We start from the raw sequence: 21,687 nt of genomic DNA on the forward strand, positions 1-21,687 counted from the left end.
CGTGTGTTTTCTCCTAGTGTCACATCCTCCTAAACCAATGTTTCCTAAATGTTTTCACCTAACCCTTAGTAGTGCTTAAGTTATCTAGTCCATGGTTAGGTGAAATCCCAACTTATCTTGACTTATGAACTTTCCTTTTTTCCATGCACCCATTAAAAAAAACACTGAAAAATAGTGTAAAAGAAAATAAAAGCAAGAAAATCACCTTTAAATGAAAAAGTGCACTCCAAGTTGGTGAAGACATGTTCTTGAGTTAAGCGCACTCCTTCGGGCTAAAGAAGTGCACCCTCCTTGAGTTCACTCCTTCATGCTAGGCAAGTGTGCCCTATCTCAGCACACTCCTTCGTGATGTAGACATGCACTCTTCCTTGTTGCATGCATTAGCATCTTGTTGCATGTGGGTGCACTCCTATAAAATATGATCCCACTTAATTTCCCTTAGCTAATCCTTTCACTCATCGATAAGTGGCGATCATGCATGAATTATTTTTACATGTAAACTCATTTAAATCAACCTAGTTAACCATTCATTTGCATAATAATTCTCATCTAAGTTGAGTGCATAACTATGGAACAAGAAACTCTTCATCAACCAGGTTTAGAAGTAAGTCTTGCATGTCAAATATTTTCATTTCCTTTCATGATTTCACTATCATTATTTCATTTCTTGCTATCGTTTCTTTATTTTTCAATTCAATTGCTGACACTTATGTTCAATCTTGTTCTGTAAGTGTTGATTTGTTGTTGCATGTTGAAAATATTCACATTCCTCAACCCTTAACATTCTCCCATAAGCAAAAACAAGAAGCATATATGGGAGAAAAACTAGAAGTTATTTTCGATTCCATGCCAAAAGCAAAACAAGAATCATAACTGGGAGAAAAACTAGAAGTACAAATGAATGCAACAAGGGAAGAAATAATAGAAGAAACAATTTTTGGTGCTATTTCGAATGATACACTTGGTGATATTCCTGGCACAAATTGAGTCACCGATATGGAAATTCCTTGTTTCACCAGATATTACACTCCTGCTTTAAGCTAATTTGTGCACTAAGAAGCACTAGATATCAATGCTATTTGTGGTGTTAATGGCCTATTTTGTTGTAGTTACTAGTCCGTGCTTAAAAATCCCATGGTGAATGCTTTTTGACATAAAGTGTTGGGGATTCCTAAGGGATTTGAATTGGTTCAGTAAAATTTCTCTTTAGTAATCCAATTATCTCTTTTTTACAAATTTCAAGATCAGGTGGATACATGTAATTTGAGGATGATTTTTGAGGTGTTCTAGAGTAGTTTTATTTATAAGGAAGATGTACAAAGTATCGTTCCCTTTTCCAAAATGCATTGGCTTCATTTTTTGTACATTCTATTTCAATATTCTGCTTTATCTATTTAATGTATTCTAGTCCTTGAATTTCAACATTTCTGATCACTTTATTAATACTTGTTATTTTGTTAAGAGAACATTCTACTATATCTAGAACAGGATCTACAACTTTATTTACATAGCTAGACTTGCTTGGAATTTTTACATTTCTTCATTGGATGTTGAGACAAATGTGGCTTGTATCTACAACAAGGGGAAGATGTCTTCTCACAAAATCTTGCCCTAATAAGGTATCACTACTTGTATCAAAATTGTACAGATTTAACGAAGTAGGAATTCCATTAAGAAGAATTGGAAAGTATGGTGTCATAGAATTTATGGTGATTAATATCTTATTTACAACTCTAAACTGTAGAATTAGGGGATGCCAATAATATTTTTCCATGGAATCAGTGTTTTGCACAGGAATTCATGGCTCTTATATCTAGTTTTGCATCCAAATAATATTTCTTATAACAGCTGATCTAGAGATCTATTCTAATAACAATGCTATCCTCAAATACTTTCATTTGAAGAATACACATAACTTGTTCTTGCTGGTGATATTTTGGTATACATTGCAATGCTTGTTGTCCCGATCATGATCTTCTTTTTCTTTGAGCACATCTTCAAATTATTTGATCATTAGAAAATCTTTTATCTCTAAATTTTGTTTATGTTTTTCAACCTATTCTTTTTGGTCAATTCTCATGATGGTTAGGATTCCATTAAACAATCCTCTTTTTTCTTCAAAGGTGGTTTCTAAATTGAGTATTTCTTCTTGCAACTTACTATCCTAGTCAACTTCTTCTTCCTCTTATTCTTCTGGAAAAATTTCAATGATGGGAGTGGCTTTATTAAATCCATAGGATTTTCTTTGATGAATAAAGATCACTTCTTCTCTTCTTATGGTAAATTTGCAGAGAAAATTCCCTCTTGGTGGGATGTTGGATGAGAATATGCTAGAATATTTTGCCGAGGTGGTAGGTGTATCAGTTGGATAGTAGTCACTGAGATTCACCATGCTTGGATGTGTGATTTTTGCATGTTAGTGTTGGAGAATTGGGAGGCATTCTATGAGGTAGTGTCAGAGGGAAAAATATCTTGGGGTGAGTGTAGAAATACGAGATTGTAAATATGTGATCTTAGAATGGAGATCTAAAGGATATTCCAAATGGAACATCTTGACATATGAGATGAAGTTCAGATCAAATATGGATCCAGAACAATATGTATTTTCAAAACATGGAGATGGTGGATTTGATTCACCAGAGTCATTGGTAGAGAAATATTATTCATTTGTGGGGAATGATAAACTTTCTCCCATTCTGTAAGAGCATAAACATTAGAAAAAATATCAATCAATTTATTTTGAAAAAGGGTTTTACCCTTCAATGGACATTTGCTTTCCCAATGCCCCGTCGTCTTGCGGATGAAGTGAGTTCCTGACTATTCTCTTTGGGAACCTTCTTGATTTCTTTTGAAATATCATTTTCTTGGTTTTTTTAATATTTGTCTCCTAGAGTAAAACCTTATGGGATGGTTTTCCTTCATGCATCTTCGACACTCGCAATCACTTCTACATTATCTTCTTCTAGTGCTCTTCTTTTATTTTTGTATCTGAAATGATAAGTTTATGCATAAATATGAGAAACACTTCATTGAATCCAAGTTGTTTCTTTACTGATTTGGATGTCTTCTTTTGAAGGCATGCCTTTTGCAATGTATATACAATTTGTTCATGGAGTCATGCAAGGGAACGATTTTAAATATATATATTTTTAGTTTCAAATATAGCCCTCACAAGGTCTAGGATTCTTCCAGGCATAACACATAAGTATTTCCTCAAATAATTTGTATTCTATGGATCTCTTGCCTTGTAAATAATATCTCACATTGTGTAGAAAAACTTAGGAACTTCCTTTATGTCACATAGTTTTTGGCTCATGAACATGTATACATAATGGTAACCATAGACTTTTATTTCTACATAAAATTCATGGAGGACTTCCTTGATAAGTTTGGTAATTGGCTTATCGCTATTTTGATATTGAGTTTGTTAGATTCTTCCATCCGAGACCGACAAACTCTCAAGTTAATTTGGAATCCCCAAGTCGATTTCTAATATTGAAAATAAGATATCTATATATATATATATATATATATATATATATATATATATATATATATATATATATATATATATATATAGATATATATATATATAATGTCACCCATGGGGCTTTGGATTGATGGTGAATGAGTATTTTCTCAAGGCACTCCATGCGAAAAGGTCACCGGTTCAAACCCACAAAAAAAACATCTATCTATAATGTCAATATGACATAAAGAACATGAATTATATAAAAAGGAAATTATAAGACCAATACATAATATCAATATCCAAATCCAAATATCTCTCTCTCTCTCTAAAGAAATAATGTTATTTCAAATCTCTAGAAAAATAATTATTCTAAATTTAAAGAATTGCTAGAAAACTTACCAAGCTAGTGTAATATGGGACTAGAGTTGAGATTGCTAATGGGAGTAAAGAAAAACTCACTCACATAGGGACAAGATTTTTGATAGGACCATAACCAAACTCAATTGCAAATGGATGAGGTTGCAAGGTTCTAGGTGAGGTTGATGGGGCCAAATCTAGAGGTATTTTGTCGTAAGGAAGGGAAAAATATACCCATAAAACTATGCAACAATACTCAATAAAAATAAACTTGATCATATATAAGGGAAAACAATGCCCATGAAGTAGCTAGAAAAATCTTGGTGACTCTTTAATCTAGACAAGGATAAATATTGTCTTGATGGGACCATAAATAGAGTAAAAATTAACTATAGAGAAGGGAAAATAATTCCAATGAAATAAAATAGAACCATGATCCTAAAATCCCTTGTAAAGAAGGGAAAATGGTGCCCCTAAACCAATGTCACAATCCTTGCCCCTTTAAAATCAATCGTAGTGATGTCCTTAATGACATTAGAGTTAGAGTTGAAGGGGGTCATAGAGGAGGGAAAAACCAATAACGCACATGAAATAGGGGGATGATCCTTGATAGGAAAATAATGAAAGCAAATTAAGTGGTAGAGGTGAGACTTGGTAAGTAATATTAAATAGGGTGATAAGTGAGGTGTGATTCAATTAATAACTTGAGTGGCTAGGCCAGTGAAGGGATATGAGGATGATGATGAGGTGATGACTCTAGAATGCAAGGCATGCGACTATAGGAATTAACTGACATCTATGTGGGAACATTAAGGAGGGATTAGTAGTATATGACAATTCGATGACAAGGTACTAGGTAGAGAATGGTGGACTTGCTGATAGGTGGTAGTGGGTGCATACTAGCTTGTGGGCATAGCTAGCATCCATTGGAGATTAAGGTTATGACCTTGATTATTTCTAACATGTCTATGTAATTTCAATATAATTACATGATAGCATTATAAAGATGGATACAATTATAACATAAATTAAAATGTAATTAGAATAAAATCACGTAAAAGATATTTATTGAAGGAAATTATACAATTATTTTGTCAAATTGATCAATGATTTTTCATGATAATAATTAAAGAATCAATTCAAAAAAGGTTTTGGTCAGAATTGATAGTGAAGAGGTACAAAATAAGGTATCAATGTCAATGAGGGAAGAGATGTCCGTCTCTAAACATATGAGTTATTCTTTCTTTTCCATGTTTTTTAATGTGTTCATGATTTATTTCATGTGACCCATGAATATAAGAGTAAATAAAAACAAAATTACAAGCACAAGATAATATGAAAACAATTCTATCAAAGGCTAGCACGTTGGAGTGATTTTATTCTTCTCAAGCACAATTTCCTATTTTTCCTTTAAATATTAAATGGGTGTTATTGAATCTTTTAGTTTTTCCTTGCAATGATATAGAGACGTATTCCTAGATAATTCGAGCTCACTTTCCTAATGTTTCTATGCTACTTATAGTTCCTCTCATTGATTTTCTCAATTAACATAATGTTAAGGATTTGGGAGAGGTTTTATTTTTCTTAGGTACCTACATCTTCATCAACAAAGGGAAGGCATTCTGTAGCTGAGAAATTTATTTCATTGGAGAGCTTGTTTTCTCTATTATAGGCATAGTCGAAGTGGTCTCTTGTTGCACTTCTTGAGTTGACTATGGGGGATCCATTCTAAGAAATTGTTCTTCTACTTGCCCTCTATCGCACCAAATGGATTTTATTGGTATTTCATAGACTCATCATTCTTGAGGTGCTTGGGAAATTGGATTATTATGTACCCTATTTCGTAGCATGCCCGACCATTCAAAGTCACTTATTCGTAATCTAGAATTTGGGTCCATGAAAAATCATTGACAACCAAATTCATTTATGTTGGAAACCGTTTACTAAAATCCAAGTCAACACAAATAAAGACATATATAGTTATGCATGAGTTTCATCTCCTTGCTTTTAAAGTGTAATATTTATAAAGAAATACTAATACGATTAAGAGATCCATACTCCCAAAAAGTGTAAATGGAGGTTGGGAATATGGGCCCAACCTAAAGTGGTGGAGATATAGTATATAGTTGAATCAAAAGGAGTACAAACCTTCATGTAGACTTAGTGAAAAATTTCCCCAAAACTTATAAGAACTCAACTTGAGGATCTTATCCTAGTTTTCAGTGAAATAAAAATCTACAATTAAAATCCCCTTTCACAAGGATACATAAAGGATTCCTCTTTGAATTCATCCCTCTATGTTGTAGTAAATTATTGGTGTAAAGCTCTACTAGTTGAAGCCAAAGGAAATTAAACTTACAAATAACACCATTGGTTTAGTAGAATGTTGTCTAATATCCTACAATTTGAACAAACAAAATGATTAGGTTTAAGCCTCATGAAAAATAAACCGAGGGGCGATCCACTTATTTATCCATTGAACATTACATCTTTGAAGGTTCCTGTAGATTTAGGGTGGATTCTTATCACTAAGGAAGAGGCATGCGTTAAGGAAGATGCCATGGCTTATCGGGTTGAAAGAGAGACTAATTCCATGGAATGAGAAGTTGCACTTAAAGAAAATGCCATGTAGTAGAGGATTTGAACCACCACCCTTCCAAACTTCTGTGGAGAATATTTCCACCATTCAATACAGGGGTTCAACCAATAAAAAGTTAATCATTATGCTTGATTTCTGTTTTATTTTGTAAAAAATGACAACAATAAAACTATGATAAGTTTGCTAGTTGAGAAATGAAATAATGAACGTTATTTGGAATTTGTTTTCTTTTCAAAAGATCAAATCTAGAGGGGGTAGAGCATGTAGACCTCCTCATAATTTAGTGAAATCAAACCCCTCAGAGGATGATCACTTATTCCATAAGCAAGGGGGCTTCATGCATCAATTTAACATTTCAGTTGATAGTGACCTTAAAATTATACTATTATTATTTTTAAAAAAATTCATTTTTTAAAAACTCGCTAAGGAAAAATAATCTTTTATTTTTACAATTTAAATAAATTTGAAAATCAAATTTATTTCAATTTTTTACTATGTCATTTATATGATAATATTAAATACATTTATACTCCTATTTTAATTATATTTTTACTTATCCCATTAGGTGTATCTCAGTTGGTGATTGCCTTGTTATGAAGTAATATGTAAAACATGAGATTCAAAGTTCAAATCCCCGTGGGTTAGACTATAAAAACAAATATTTTGACTCATGATTTTTTTTTTTTTAACAAAATGATTAGGGAATTTATATTAATAGAGTTGGAATAGGGTCTAGTACCCTTACATAGCTTTCCATTACAAAAATTATGTAGTTCATAATATAATTGAAAATTCTACAGATTCTTGGATTAGAGTTCCAGATTAGCCTAAAGATATTGAAACTATATACCTTACAAAACCTTCCTAATATATAACAATATTTACATGGAAGCATAACCTAGAAGAAAATTTTGAAATAACATAACCAAACATCTAAACCGAAGTAGTTAGGCCCCTTGGAGCCATCATTTCAAGAATGAATAACCTTCTTTCCTTCAACAAATACATTGAATATTTCAATCCCGACAATCCTAGACACCACACCATTGCCCAAATCCTCGTAAGCTTCAAGTTGTTCGTTGATGGAAAAAATGTCCTCCAGAATATCTTCCAATACCAATTCCATGTCATCTTGTCGTCGAAGTAATTTTGCTTTAAAAAACAGTTGAAATGACATGTGTTAGCACTCCACCATATCCTCTAGTTTTGTAATGGAGACAAGGAGGGCATAGGAGGCATCCAATAACTTATCCAAGACCATACTAGCCACATAGATATCCATAGGAACATAAGTGGGAGAACTAGTCATGTTTGAAAATGGAGAGGACTTACGATGAATCTAGTCGGTGCGGAAAGAAACATCAGAAACAACCTGAAAGACATTTAAATTTTTCCTGATATGGAAGGGCATAACATAGAGCGAATCCCTGTGAGACCATGAGCTAAACATCCAACAAATTTCTGATTCCATACTCCATAGATTGGGTTGATGGAGAAATGACAAGACCTCAACTAAAACTCGTAAATTCAATATTACTTCCAAAGCATTCCTCATTACAATTGAGGAGAACCATGCTAAATTTAAATGTGAGAGGAATAAATGGATTAGACACTACTGCCTTGAAAGGCTAATATGGCCCATCAACTTACGACTGAAACTAATAACACATGACAAGTATTTAATATGTCTGAGCCTGACAATTTCTCGAGGATCACAACACCAAATTTAAGCCACTTTGCGAGGAAGAAGAGAAATAATATCCCACGTGCTAGTCCATGGGGAGGGGGTCAAGAACCATGTGATCCTTAGTCTTTGCTTGAGAGTTATCCAAAGTTCAACTTCATATCCCCTTAAAAAAATTGAATCCCACCTTATGAAGAAATTACTGATAATGTTCATATTAAGGTATAGGGTAGAACCACTCGTAGTTATCTAATATAATATTTCCTTGCCCAAGATCATAGCCTTTTTTATGCTAATTTAACCGCTTTTTCATTCAAATGTCTAAGGATGTGGCAGAATTCAATATTTTCAAATTGAGAGGCAACATTGATTGCTCTTTGAGCCATATGAAGAGGTGAGGAGCTAACCTGATCACTGGTTTGGGCCATTAGCTTGATAAAAATCATAGAGTCTCCATAGACCATGAGATTATGGATATTATTAGCTATGAATAGCTCCATTCCTTTCGAAAGAGAAAAGAATTCAGCCACATTGTTTTTTGAAGTTCCCAAGCCCAAAGCAAATTTAGACACAATTTTTACATTGGAATTGTAATACCCCTTCATTGTATGTAACACTCTATTGCTATCATGCCGGACCTAAGATAAGATTGAACAGTAACAAAAATGATAGTTCTAAGGTGTAACAATGAAACTAAATACTTTATTATTAAATAAATAAAGATAATTTAATCTCTTGGAAAAAGAGACTCCAAGAGATTAGATTCTTGCCAAATAAAATCCCATTGGTAAATGGGAATGGATAATTCTTTCATGATAAGACTTCTAGACCAAATTCTAGATGATCTTAATGGAATGTGAGATAAATATTCATTAAGTTTCATAGGTGGAGAAATATGGTAAGGTTAAGAAAAACATAAAAGCCATGCAAGAGAAAAAGACAAGCTTTTATGGGAAAAGCCTCACAGGAGAAAAAGGCGAGCAAGAAAAACATAAAAGCCTTGTTGGAGAGAAAGGAAATATTTTATGGGAAACGCCTCATGGGAGAGAAAGGCGAGATTTTCTGGGAAAATCCTAGGCAAATGGATAAAAATATCCACCTAAACATGGGACACCAGTAAAGGAAACCATATCATTAAAGAGTGTATTAAATACCCACTGTAGAGATCAATAGGAAGAGTGGATCCATGAAAGAACTTTCGGCTCGAGGTTGAATTGAAGGAAGTCAGTTCTAGGTTAGGTGGTGGTGCTCGGCTTTCCAGGTGACATTCTTTCCACTAATATGAGTTGATTTAAGTGCATTGAATGTTTTGTATGTTGGATCTTTACTCTTTATGTTATATTGTCAAATATTTAAGCATATGAGTATAATTTCATGTGATATATTTGTGTGTAAAATGATTTAATACTTATGCATGTGACAACTACTGTATATATAAAAGAAATCAAAGTTATATGTAGTGATTGTAGCATTATAGGTGGTTTTTGACATTGGGTCAAGGAGGTATGTAACAAATGGTATTGAAGCTCTAAGTTCAAATATTGCGGCCTAAGGGTCAACCCACATCTGCAATATATGAATGAGTTGTAGGTCCTAAACTAGGTACTACACAAATAAGAGGTTTCATTGAAGGGTTTGGTCATAAAATTTCTATAAAAGTATACTAATGAGCTCTAGAGTAGTGCAGTAAGCCGTTATAATCCATAAGGATTGAAACCAAATCTTAAAATGATTTATTAGAGGAGTACTTTGAAACCAAAGATAATTTGGAACTGAGGTTGTTGATTTATGGATTCTGAAAATAGCTAAAGTTGGATATTTTAATGAAGAATGAAATATCCTATAGTCCTTGATAATGATGTAGCTATATATGTTTCAAATTTCACAAAGGGATCATTTAAAAACAGAAGTAGTCCGAAACCCTGATCAGTTTACATGCCTATACTGAGTTTTTTCCCAAGAAATATTTATATTTTCTCATGAAAATTTTGGTCTTGTAATTGCCAATGATTTAGCACTAGCTTGGATTTCGACCTAGTTGTTTAGGTTTGTTAATAATGATGTACAACACTCGGTAGTAAGGAGAGGAGTCAAAATATTTGATCAACATATCTAGTTAAATTCATATTAGTCAATAATGAATTCTTGTCAGTCATAGTATCTCTATCATTCTTCTTCCATCGAGAGGTTAACACCACTTTCTTTCACCATAATTTTCAACACTCTTGTAATTTCGACGAAGAGAAAAAAAAATGCTCTTCCTAACCTCCAAGAAAATGGTTGGTAGGATGGCCAATAATTTCCAATAGACAATCTCCTAATTTCCAAGTGCTTTCCCATCCATGTCATTTGCAACTTCTTATGAGAAAAATTTATGGCTTTGATGTGTAAACTCCTCTTCGGTGGTAGTTGGGCTTCAACTCATATAGACTCTCAGAGTGGAAGGCATTGGATTTTCCTCTTTAGTCTACTCCCTTGTCTATATGATTTTCATTATTTTAAAAATAATTCAAATGGATTATGAATGTGTATATTTGATCATCTTTACACATTAAAATTAAGAGTAAAATCCAAATAAATTCTTCCCTCTCGAATCTCATGTTCCATGGTGTATCGATAGACCTACTCAGATGCAAATATGATGTAGTAAATCAGGCACTAGAGTCGCCAAAGTGCAGTGACCCATGTCATGGAGGAGGTTTTCCTTAGTGTTGTCACCCTGTAGAATGCATTGACATAAATACATGTACCGACTAAGCCACAAGTTCTCACTTTCTCTGCGAGCTACTGAATGAAGCCACGGAAGAACCCTGAATGAGTCATCATTAGTCATGCTTCAAAAATATTGAAATTGTGAGTTCCATCGAAAAACACAACTAACAAAGCACAAACAGCTCTTGGCAATTCCATACTTGTGATGGTCATTGAAGAAAGATTCGATGTTTTAAGCTAAACACCACTAAGGAAAAATGTTCCACTTTGACATAGGATACCCCAATTCTTCCCAATCTCATTTCCCAGGTCACGACCTACCTTCTGTTTATTTAAATATCACACTCATTGCATCACTTGATTATTGGTCATGGACTCATGGTGAACAAAGAGCTTGAGATTCCCCATGTTGGCCTAGTAATTCTTCACAAAAAAATGTATCACACAATAAACTATAGTTGGTTGCAACCTCAAGTCTCATCCTAAGTGATTTGAAGAAAATACCTACCACACTTATGCGATGAACAAGTTATTATCACAAAAGGGTAGAGTTAAAGGAACCAATTAATAAATATGACTCTTTGGATGGTTACCCTTTCAATATTCATCTTTGTTGACGACTATTTGGTGCATTTGTTGAACTGCACAGCGTAAAACAGGACCCAACGAAATAACAACGTGGTGGTCAATGACGATGATTTTCTGCCTTTTACCATGGAATCCAGAAATGGTTTTCACTGGAACCTCAATTATGATTGTTAATCTTGAGACAGGGAAGTTTTGTAGACATGTGCTCAGGAGCTTTTCTGAAACCCATGCCTTTGAGCCTCTAAGGCATGCTCAGTTAGGGTAGCTTTAGGAAACATGATGAGTTGTTTTTCTTGGTAAATTGAAAGCACAACATCACTTGATTATCAGAGAAAATCAACAAGGTCAACTATTGTTTCCTTTTCCGCAATGTCAATAAATATTTCCCTTTCGATCCACACTATTTCCATTCTACTTTCCTTACCCGCTAATTTGGATAACGGTTATCCTTATGGTCATGCCCATAAAAGAAGTTAATTTGGTTAGTATTTATTCTTACTTGAACATGGACAAGTCACACTAAGAAAGTCATGTTAATCCCATCTTCTCCTTGCATGGAGGTTAAGTGTACACAGTGTCTGCTCGATTGTCGTGATCGATATAGTTTCTCGTTATAAACACTCCCCATGCCCATTATTTAGTATTGAAGTATTGGGGATCTTCTGCATTCAAATTCTTCGATGGGTGGCTTCTACGCACCAAATCCAAAGCTGACTATCCTCACACATAGGTTGTCTACCTGCATACATAATTGCAAGAGGAAGACGTGGAAGTTACGGGTGTTTGGGTTGGGAATTCATACCCTGCATTTTTTATTACTTTTTCTTTTATCCAATCCCATCAATATATATATGGCTCCATGGAATGTATTGTGCTTATGTTGCAGCTTAGCATGCAAATGATTCATAACAGGAGAATGCTTAGCCATCACCTTGAATGTAGAAGGATTTTGGTAGTGGTAATGAGGATTTGGTGCTTTGGCGAGCGAATTGTATTAAGAATAGTTTTCTCCATGGATGGTTAAGTTAGTGAAGGTTGATCCACTGTGATAGTGCATGCAAAGGAGGGCAGCATAACTTAAAATCTAAATTATTCAACTATTTGTCACCTGAGAAAGGTTCAACCGTTCTATTAGCCTCCAAGTGGAGGAATGTTTTGGAAATGAGGAGCGTAGCCAATGTTTCTCCAACAAGGTGATGGGAACGTGGACACCAAAACAGTGTGACCAATGTGTTGACCGCGCTCTATTTTCGACTAAATGGCTTATTCGAGAAGAGTGGAGGCATAATGTTATGTTCTTGGTATGCCCAGGTAGAAACCCCAGAATTCTTAACCCTTGTTAAAAGTTTGGTTCTCTAAAGTCCTACAATGATACTGTTTCTAAATCGTTCTGCATGTTATTATCAGGAAGTCGTTACATACACACAAGACAACCGATATACAAAATGTGTATAAACAAACTACACATACGTGTGTATATTTATATAAGAAATTTGTTTTTTGTTATGCGTAAAGCATCCCATACGAATACCTTATGTTATTTTCTCATCGGAGTTGTTAATTTACATTATGCTTGAAGGATGTATGTTATCCTTCTCATTGTATATGATGAGTGGATACTGTCTCAAACTCATGACATGATTACATGCATGTGCTTACATATATGTATGGCTCGCATGTATGGGTCATTTGTGTGGTTACAATGAGTTGCAACTGTATGCTTACATGCATGGATGAAGAAAATTTTCACTATTTATCATGATTAAAAATTGATTTAAGATGCTTTACACATAATAAACCAAATTTTATATAGTTATAGTGAGATTGAGGAATGAACAAGGTTGGATTTAATCCTTGCACTTATATTGAATTTCTAAAATATAAGTATTTTGGATAGCTATAGTAGAATTATGGGGAGGAGAAACCCTGAAAATCTACACTGGAAAAAATAATTTTGTAGTGTTGAACTGTGGTGAAGAGTAATTCAAAGAAATGACAACAAAAAACATGTTGATTATTTTAATAAGTAGAAATGCCCAACCATAATTAGGTTACCTTTTATTGTTCCTACTTAATAAATGTTAGGAATTATGTGAAGATTAATTTTTTTATTTCATTATATGTGTGGAAGTTATCCCAAAACTTAAGTCGTTAGGCACAAATACTCTATAAATGATTTAAAATTGGTTTAATATATTTATATGGTTTTAGATGTTCATAATAGATTGGGAGGAATGAACAAATTTGTAATAATTGTAAAGTTTGGTTATTGTGTTGAAAGTGGGATGATGGATTTAGTGATATGGTCGTCATATTATTTTACTCGTATAAAATTCAATTACGAGTTGTATGAATGCGAGGAATAAAGAAAAACTAATGTCGGTAAAAATAGTCCATCCAAGGACATAGATTAAGGGAATGAAGTGTATACTTATAGGGATCTTAAGAAAGGATGAATATGAATGGAAGAAACATTGAACCCTAATGTGGTATCTGGTAAACAAAAATAGATAAGATGGCAAGTGTTTTTTCTATAGATCATGGTCAACACGAGGAAAGATTAAGATAAAAATATATAGATGAAACCTATATAAGTCATAGGAAATAAGTTCATGACATTTTATCAAAAGTATCCAAAATGGATGGTTAATTAATTGGTTTCCAACCTAGAATAGATTCTAAAGGTTTTCTGCTCATGAAATTCCCATGAAATATCATTAAGCTCATGAAAGACAAGTCCTTGTATGTGGTATGCGACTATGTATTTTTATTATTGAAATTTGTCTTTCGATTTAATAGTGTTGAGTCAATTTGTTCATCTACATGTAATGATGCAATTCATTTTTGGATATGGTTTTGCCAATGGTTGAACTGTTTAATTCACCCTTAGTGGGAAAATGCTCCAAATATACACTAGTGGAGGGAACAAAACCTTACCAGGTCATTATTCAGATATTCAGTAGCAACATGCATACTTAATTATATATTCATAGTTTGGAACCTACATGGTTCTTCTTGAATAAAGAAATATTCCAATAATTGTAACTGAGATATGTAAGAGGCACAAATTATATTTCCAATCTAGATTGAATTGGGGTCAGAGTTGTGAAGAGTGTGCACACATGCAATACAACTCATCGTATGCATGTTGAAGAAGACATCATACATTAATAATTTATGACTCTAATAAGAAGGTCAATAGGACTGACACCCAAAAGTACATATAGTGTAAATACATAATGGGAGTGTAAAAGAAGCTCCTAGTGCCTCTCGATTAATAACAGAAAGACAATATTTAATACAAGCTCAAGGACACATTCTCAAGTTCACTCAAATTTAAATGTGTAAATTATTGCAACTCAAAATATGCAACCTCAAACTTCACAACCTTGATGTGAATATCCATCTAGATATAAATGGGATTCTGTTAATATCTTACAAATAGGAACCTTTCAAATATGTAGCAAGAAGAAGATACTTCCAGTAGAATGTTACAAATGTACTTCTTGTGGGAAGTGATAAGATAAGAATGATATGTGTGCTTCTACTATATATAAACAAAGGATGTACATTCTTTATGAAATGACAAACATATTAGATATGGTGGTGCTATATGCACTTGAAGTAGAAATAGAGCAATTTAGAGCAGCCTAATGACTAACAAAAAGTATACACTAGATTTAGAGCATGACTGGTTCGAATTAATTAACAAAATTTTGGTAAAAAAAATGGTTTCGCATTAATGCAACTTATGATGATCTAAGGATCTTATTCCAGTAGTAAAATAATACATGCATCAAGTAAGACAAGAGAGAGGATAACAAACCATGCAACAACTCATTGCTAAATTAATAGGATGACTTCACCATATTGATGGCTAAGTGGTACTGGTAATCGAGATTGTTGTGTACAAGGATAATTGGTTCGATAAAATGCTATCTAGAAATCTATTTAAATAAATTGACAATCATACAATCTGAAATGCATATTTTGTACCACTATTTCTATCAAGCAATATGGGAGAAGTCTACCTGTCAGATTGCATTGATAGTGTTGTCTGGTTTTGAATATGACAACATAACAATTATTTCATAAACAATTTATTTTAAGGAATTTAATAATTGATGAATTATATTCTACCAGGTCATGATCTAGTGTTAAAGTGGGGTATCAACATGCTAATGACCTAGGTTCACACCCTGGTACACATAGTGCCTAAAAACTTAGTGGGTGTGGAATTGAGAACATTGTAACCTTCATTTATGACTCATGTATGAGAGGTGTATGTACTTGAAAAATGATTGTTCAATTGGTTATTCATGACCAACAAGTTGTTAGAAGTAGTGTAAAAGGAGAAAACATGAAATCATATGACATAACTAGTTTATGTGTGGAGTACTTTTGAGTACCAAGAAATTATTTTCTTAGTGAAAGAAAAGGTTAATATTATTATTTTTTTCTGAATTTGTCTACTCCTATATTGATACAAAAAAAATTTACATAGAGGCAACGGCCTCGAGAAGTCTAGCCCAGAGAGGCGGCATATTCACATTACATAGCTAAACACTGACCAAAAAGACTTGCTGTTGACTGACCAGAAGAGCTTCTAGAACCAGGACCATGTCTAGTGCACAGAAACAGGATATACCATTGTCAAAACTGTAGACTGACCAGAGGTAATTCAAGGACCAAAACGGATTTTCTGGGCTCATACATATAAACAGGGAAGCACTGCCCAGTTCAAAACTATAATCTGATCCATTAAGCAACTGTAACCGTAACTTTGAGCAACAGGGAAACAAAAACCAAAGAACACAGACCTGTTTAAGCTTCATGAGTGGTGGGAGGTGACTCTTCAACGATACGACACCCATAATTGTAGGGGTCATCATCCTCAGAGGGATGGCCCTCTTTGCCTGAAGAACCGCCACCAGTAGGGACACTCGGACCAGCTTGAGTTTGCATTTCCTGGGTAGCAGTACCACCAGGATCCTTGTTTTGCTTGTTGTAAAACTGAGAAGTGCCAGGCGAATCTTCTGCCCTCGTCTCCATAGTCACTCCTGGAGTTGCGGCCACCAGACCAGCAGAACCCTCGCGAAGCTCAATGGTGACTGAAGCTATGAAGGAGTGATTACTGAGAGTACAGGGGAATTGAAAACGAGTAGTGTGAGAGTGAGAATTGTGAGAGCTTGTCGCTAAGTTATGTTGCCCTCAACCTCGTCCACGACCGCTCCTGGTAACGGGATAGCGATCAGAGTAGAAGCCTGAGGAGTAAGACGAGGAGTTCGAGGTAGAGGAGGAGGGCTAGCGGATAACATGCCCACGGGAGCTTCCCCTCTTGTAGCCCATTCTTTGGCGCAATTTAGGCATGATGAAAAGAGCAGGAGGAGCTAAATAGGCAACAAAACTGTGAAGGTAGGGGGAGACTGAAAGGGGGCTGGCTTCAGCACGTAGAGGAGCACTGAGAATGACAGAGGACAAGTGACACTTAAAATTGCAGGAAGGACTTTGTAAAACATGAAATCCCGGCTATGAATCAACACCGCAATCCTGAGCACAACGATTCCCTGGTCTGGTCCAAGAGCAGGGCTCTGCAGCAACGAGGGAGCAATACACTCATAGGGGAGGAGCATTGAGGAATTGAAGGGGCCCCATAATAGAAGAACAAGAATGTTGGTATGGAAGGACACACTGCCTTAACACAACATTGAAGGTATTTGCAAAGAACATAAATGCTGGCAACACGCGAGGCCAGATGGCAGTGGTAATAAGCCACACGCCAACCCACCAAGCCGCCTTCGTACAGAGCTCAGTACTACACACCCGCATCCGGGAGAGATAGATCTTGTTGCACCAGAAGAGTGCAGTCTTGTTTGAGTTGCGCATCATTAGAATTGCTCAGTGGACCAGAGAAGAATGGGAACTGCTGATCAACGCCTTGATTAGCAAGTCTGTCCGCTACCTTGTTGGCTGATCGTCGAATGTGCTTGAAGGTAATGCTATGGGTAGCCCTGAGCCATTCTTCAATTTGCTCCAGTCTGCTTAGAAGCCGCCAGCTCGAAGCGATCTTTCCTGCTGAGGTGCCTGAGTGAATCCAAATAGCTGCCTCTATTAAGATTTGAGAATCCCCTTCTACCTCTAGAGGGAAAAAATTTTCAATATCTACTATACAGATGCCCTTCCATAGGCCTTCAAGTTCGACAACATTGTTGGTGTCTCTTCCAAGCGAACCATGATATATATGCAGAGCAGAGCCTGCAACATTTCTGAAAATACCACCATAACCAGCCGGCCCAGGATTTCCCTTAGCAGCACCGTCGAAGTTCAGTTTATAAGAGTGGGTGGTAGGAGGAGACCAGAATTGGGGAGAATCAGAATTGATGGAGGAGCTGGGCTTGACTTGAGCTAAAAAAGTGAGGTCCAGGTCCTAGTTTTCCAGAATGAGGCGTTCCTGGGGTGAAGCTAGCAAATCCGAGTCTTGCCAGTGTCTTAGAGCTAGAGTTTCTTGAAGGTTTTGTTTGAGAAGAAGCCATAGGGAGTCAAGGGGAAAATTGTGATTTTTAAAGATCCTGTTATTTCTCTCCTTCCAAATGATCCAATAGATGAAGCCTGGTAAGAGCTTCCAGAGGGAATTGAGTAGAACACTTTGGAAAGGATGTCGAGGCTAGTTCCTGATGGTATTTAAAATATCTCCCACACGTCTGCCCGTTCTCCTGTTGCACTATGTTGTTCTCTCCCAAAGTTGTGCTGCTAATGGGCAGGTATCCAAAAGATGCGAGATGGTCTCTATATGAAGATTGCAATTGGGACATCTGGAAGGCCCAGTAAATCCTCACTTTTGTAGATTGTCCCAAGTGAGGATCCATTGTTTGCTTAAAAACCAAAGGAAAGTAGAGACTTTAGGCCAGATGTTTGGTTGCCAAACTTGATCCCATAGCTGATCCTTTATTATCTACGTGGGATGATAGAGAATTTGGTATGATTCCTTGGTAGTGAACATACCTTTGGGTGTATATCCCCATCGCACTTTGTCCTTCTGATCAGAGAGCTTAATTTTCCTCAGTTTGAGCTCTTGATCGATCTCTTCATAAGTTTCCTCCTGCCAGGTGCCAGCTGATCTCCAGAGTTGAAAACCTTGAGGGGATTGCTGCTGCCAAAATTGGTGGACATGGATTTGATCATTGTGCTGCATAGTAGCCTACCACTTGGGTTTGTGGAAGAGAGAGGCAAGTTTGGGAAGTTGTTGCCAGGAGTCTTCCCAAAATCTTGCCGTGGTACCCGAATGAATTTCCCAAAAGCTGTGCGCTTGAATAAAGGCACTATGTTGCTTGGCCGCATTCCAAATTAACGAGCCAGGGGTGGTCGTGCTGATATGGATGAGCTCCTCCAAGGGACTTCCTGGAGCATATTTGGCATGCCAGAGACGTGCCCAAGCAGAGTACAGTTTATAGATCTAGCTCCACCAGATACGGGCACCCATGGTGTTATTGCTATGAAGGGGATCCCTTAGACCAAGCCCACTAGCTGACTTCGGAAGAAAAACTTCAGTCCATTTGACAAGAGCCCATTTTTTATTGAGGCCTAAGGAACCCCAGAGGAAATTTGTCTGAAGATTTTGAATTTTTTTAAGAACCCATTTAGGGGCTGCCAGTATGGAAAATAAGTACAGAGGCATGGCTTGGAGAACGGATTTGATTAGGATGACCCTGCTAGCAATGTTGAGCAAGCGGTAGGTCCAAGAAGAGAGCCTGGTTTCTAAATTGTCAAGGAGGGTTCTCCAGGAAGCATGTTTGATGGATGAGTCAAACAAGGAAGCTCCAAGATATTTCAAAGGAAGCACAGTTATCGAGAAGCCCAAAATCTTGGCTATATTTCTCTGAGTGAGGATGGGAGTATGGAAAAAGAAGAGTTGGGATTTGGAGGCATTGATGGTGGTGCCAGAAGCTTTTGAGAAGAGATTGAGCAGGGACTTGAAGGCAGAGGCCTCTTGAACTGATGGATGGCCAAAAAGCATATTGTCATCGACAAACTGTTGGTGAGAGATGGGGGGTTGACCATGAAGAGAAATTCCCTTTAAGGAGTGAGAAGAGATAGCAGAATGCAGAAGGCGATTGAGTCCTTCGGCCATGAGAACAAAAAGGAATGGGGAGAGAGGGTCACCTTGACGAATACCCCGGGTGGGACGAAAAGGCGAGGAAGGAGAACCATTAAGAAGGATGGAGAAATAGGGGGAGGAGATAAGATTCATAAGCCAGCGTGTCCAAGTAGCACTGAAGCCAAATGCTAATAACATTTGATTAATATAGGTCCAGCTTAGTTTATCAAAAGCTTTAGAAAGATCTAACTTGAGAATCATACCTGGCTTTTTTAGAACCTTGAGAGAATGGATCACTTCATGTGAGAGAATGATACCATCCAGAATCTGGCGCCCTTCTACATAACCTGTCTGCTCTGGCGAAATGAGGAGAGGGAGAAGAGGTTTGAGCCTGTTCGCCAAGACTTTAGATATGAGTTTGTAGATTACATTACAGAGAGCGATGGGCCTGTATTTATCCGGAGTGTTGGATTCTTCCACTTTAGGTACTAGTGCTATGAAGGTCGTGTTGAGGGAAGGAAGGATCCAATGCATCGATCTCGATTCTTCCACGAGTTCCCAGACCTCTGTTTTGATATGCTCCCAGAAAGCATGGAAGAAATTGGCTGTGAAGCCATCGGGTCCGGGCGCTTTGCCATCCTTAAGTTGGGCCATAGCGTCCTCCACTTCCTGCATAGAGATTGGCTGGAGAAGCATATTGTTATGGTCTGCCGTAATGATTTTTGGAATATGCTGCGTAATAGAACGAATAGCCTGATTTCTGTAGCCCGGAGGCTCTCGAAGAATGTCCTGAAAGTACTCTCTGAATTCCTGTTCCATTTCTTCATGCTCCTCCAGACGCTCCCCTTACCGATTGTTAATGAAGGCGATGTTATTGTGCATTCTGCTTTGAATAGTAGACCTGTGAAAAAATTTGGTATTTTTCTCCCCATCCTGAAGCCATCTGACTCTAGATTTTTGATGCCACAAGGTCTCTTCTTGTTGCCTTTGTGCTTCGATCTTGGTCAAGAGGGCCTTCTCCTGTTGTGCATAGTCTTCCGTTCTTCCCTCAGTGATAATACACTATTGCAGTGTATTCATTTGTTGCTCCAGCACTTTCCGATGGTCAAAAATGTTACCAAACTGAGAGCGGTTCCAAGGTTTGAGAGCTTGTTTGAGGTGTTTTAACTTTTGTTGAAAATGGAACATCTTAGCGCCTTCAAGGGGGGTGAACGATTTCTAGGCATCGTTAAATACATCTTTGAAGTTAGGATATGAAAACCAAAATGATTCGAAGTGAAAAGGTCTATTACACCTAGAGCCCAGTCGTGACCACTGTAGCATTATGGGCCAGTGATCAGAGCCCACTTGAGGCATAATGGAGGCATGAAAGTCCCCACCCAGATGAATGGCATTATCCAACATAAGGAATCGATCCAGCCTGGAGGCTATATGTTGTCGTCCCCTTCTTTTATTGGTCCGTGTATACATACCATTGGAAGTCTGTAGGTCCATTAACTGATTTCTGTGGATGAAGTCTTTGAAGCCGATGCTATCTCCTTCCAGCCTCGATCTTCCTCCTGAATTTTCCTCCAAAGCTATGATGATGTTGAAGTCACCACCACAAATCCAAAGGGGAAAGCTACTGACAGAGTTGAGAGCTGAGAGAGTGTCAAGCTGTCAGGCGGAAAGAGTCGATAGTGCGGACACAACCAACCTCCCTAGGAGCCTAAGACTCTCTAGTGACAAATAAGACAAACAAGAGCAATCCTTCTCTAAACATGCATTTACCATACAAGAAATCAAGTGTTTAGATCCTACCTGTAATCCAACGTTGTTGTAGTAGTCTAGCCTCGCCGATCCGGATGAGCTCCTCCTTCACTTCGAAACCTGCATTCACTAACAATCAAACGATTAAATAGCACTTGATAATCTCGTAAAATAAAACATATTTAACATATAGACCAAGGAGTATATGAAACAACTCATAAATAACAAGTTATTGAGAAGAATGGACTCATTTGCATTAATAGGAAACAAAAGGAACAATTACAACCTGAGCCTTGGTGTTGTGCAAGTCCCTCCCAGGGTCCATCAAGAGTTCTCCTTTACTTTGACAAAGCTCACCCACTTCAAAATGGAACAAGTAAGGATGGGAATCTCTCCTCACAAGCTTCTAAATGGGAGTCCTAATTCCAGCA

This window comes from Pinus tabuliformis, chromosome 4_2 (genome assembly GCF_031772625.1).
Source record: "Pinus tabuliformis cultivar Carrire ecotype Pingquan chromosome 4_2, CPIR1, whole genome shotgun sequence".
NCBI lineage: Eukaryota > Viridiplantae > Streptophyta > Pinopsida > Pinales > Pinaceae > Pinus > Pinus tabuliformis.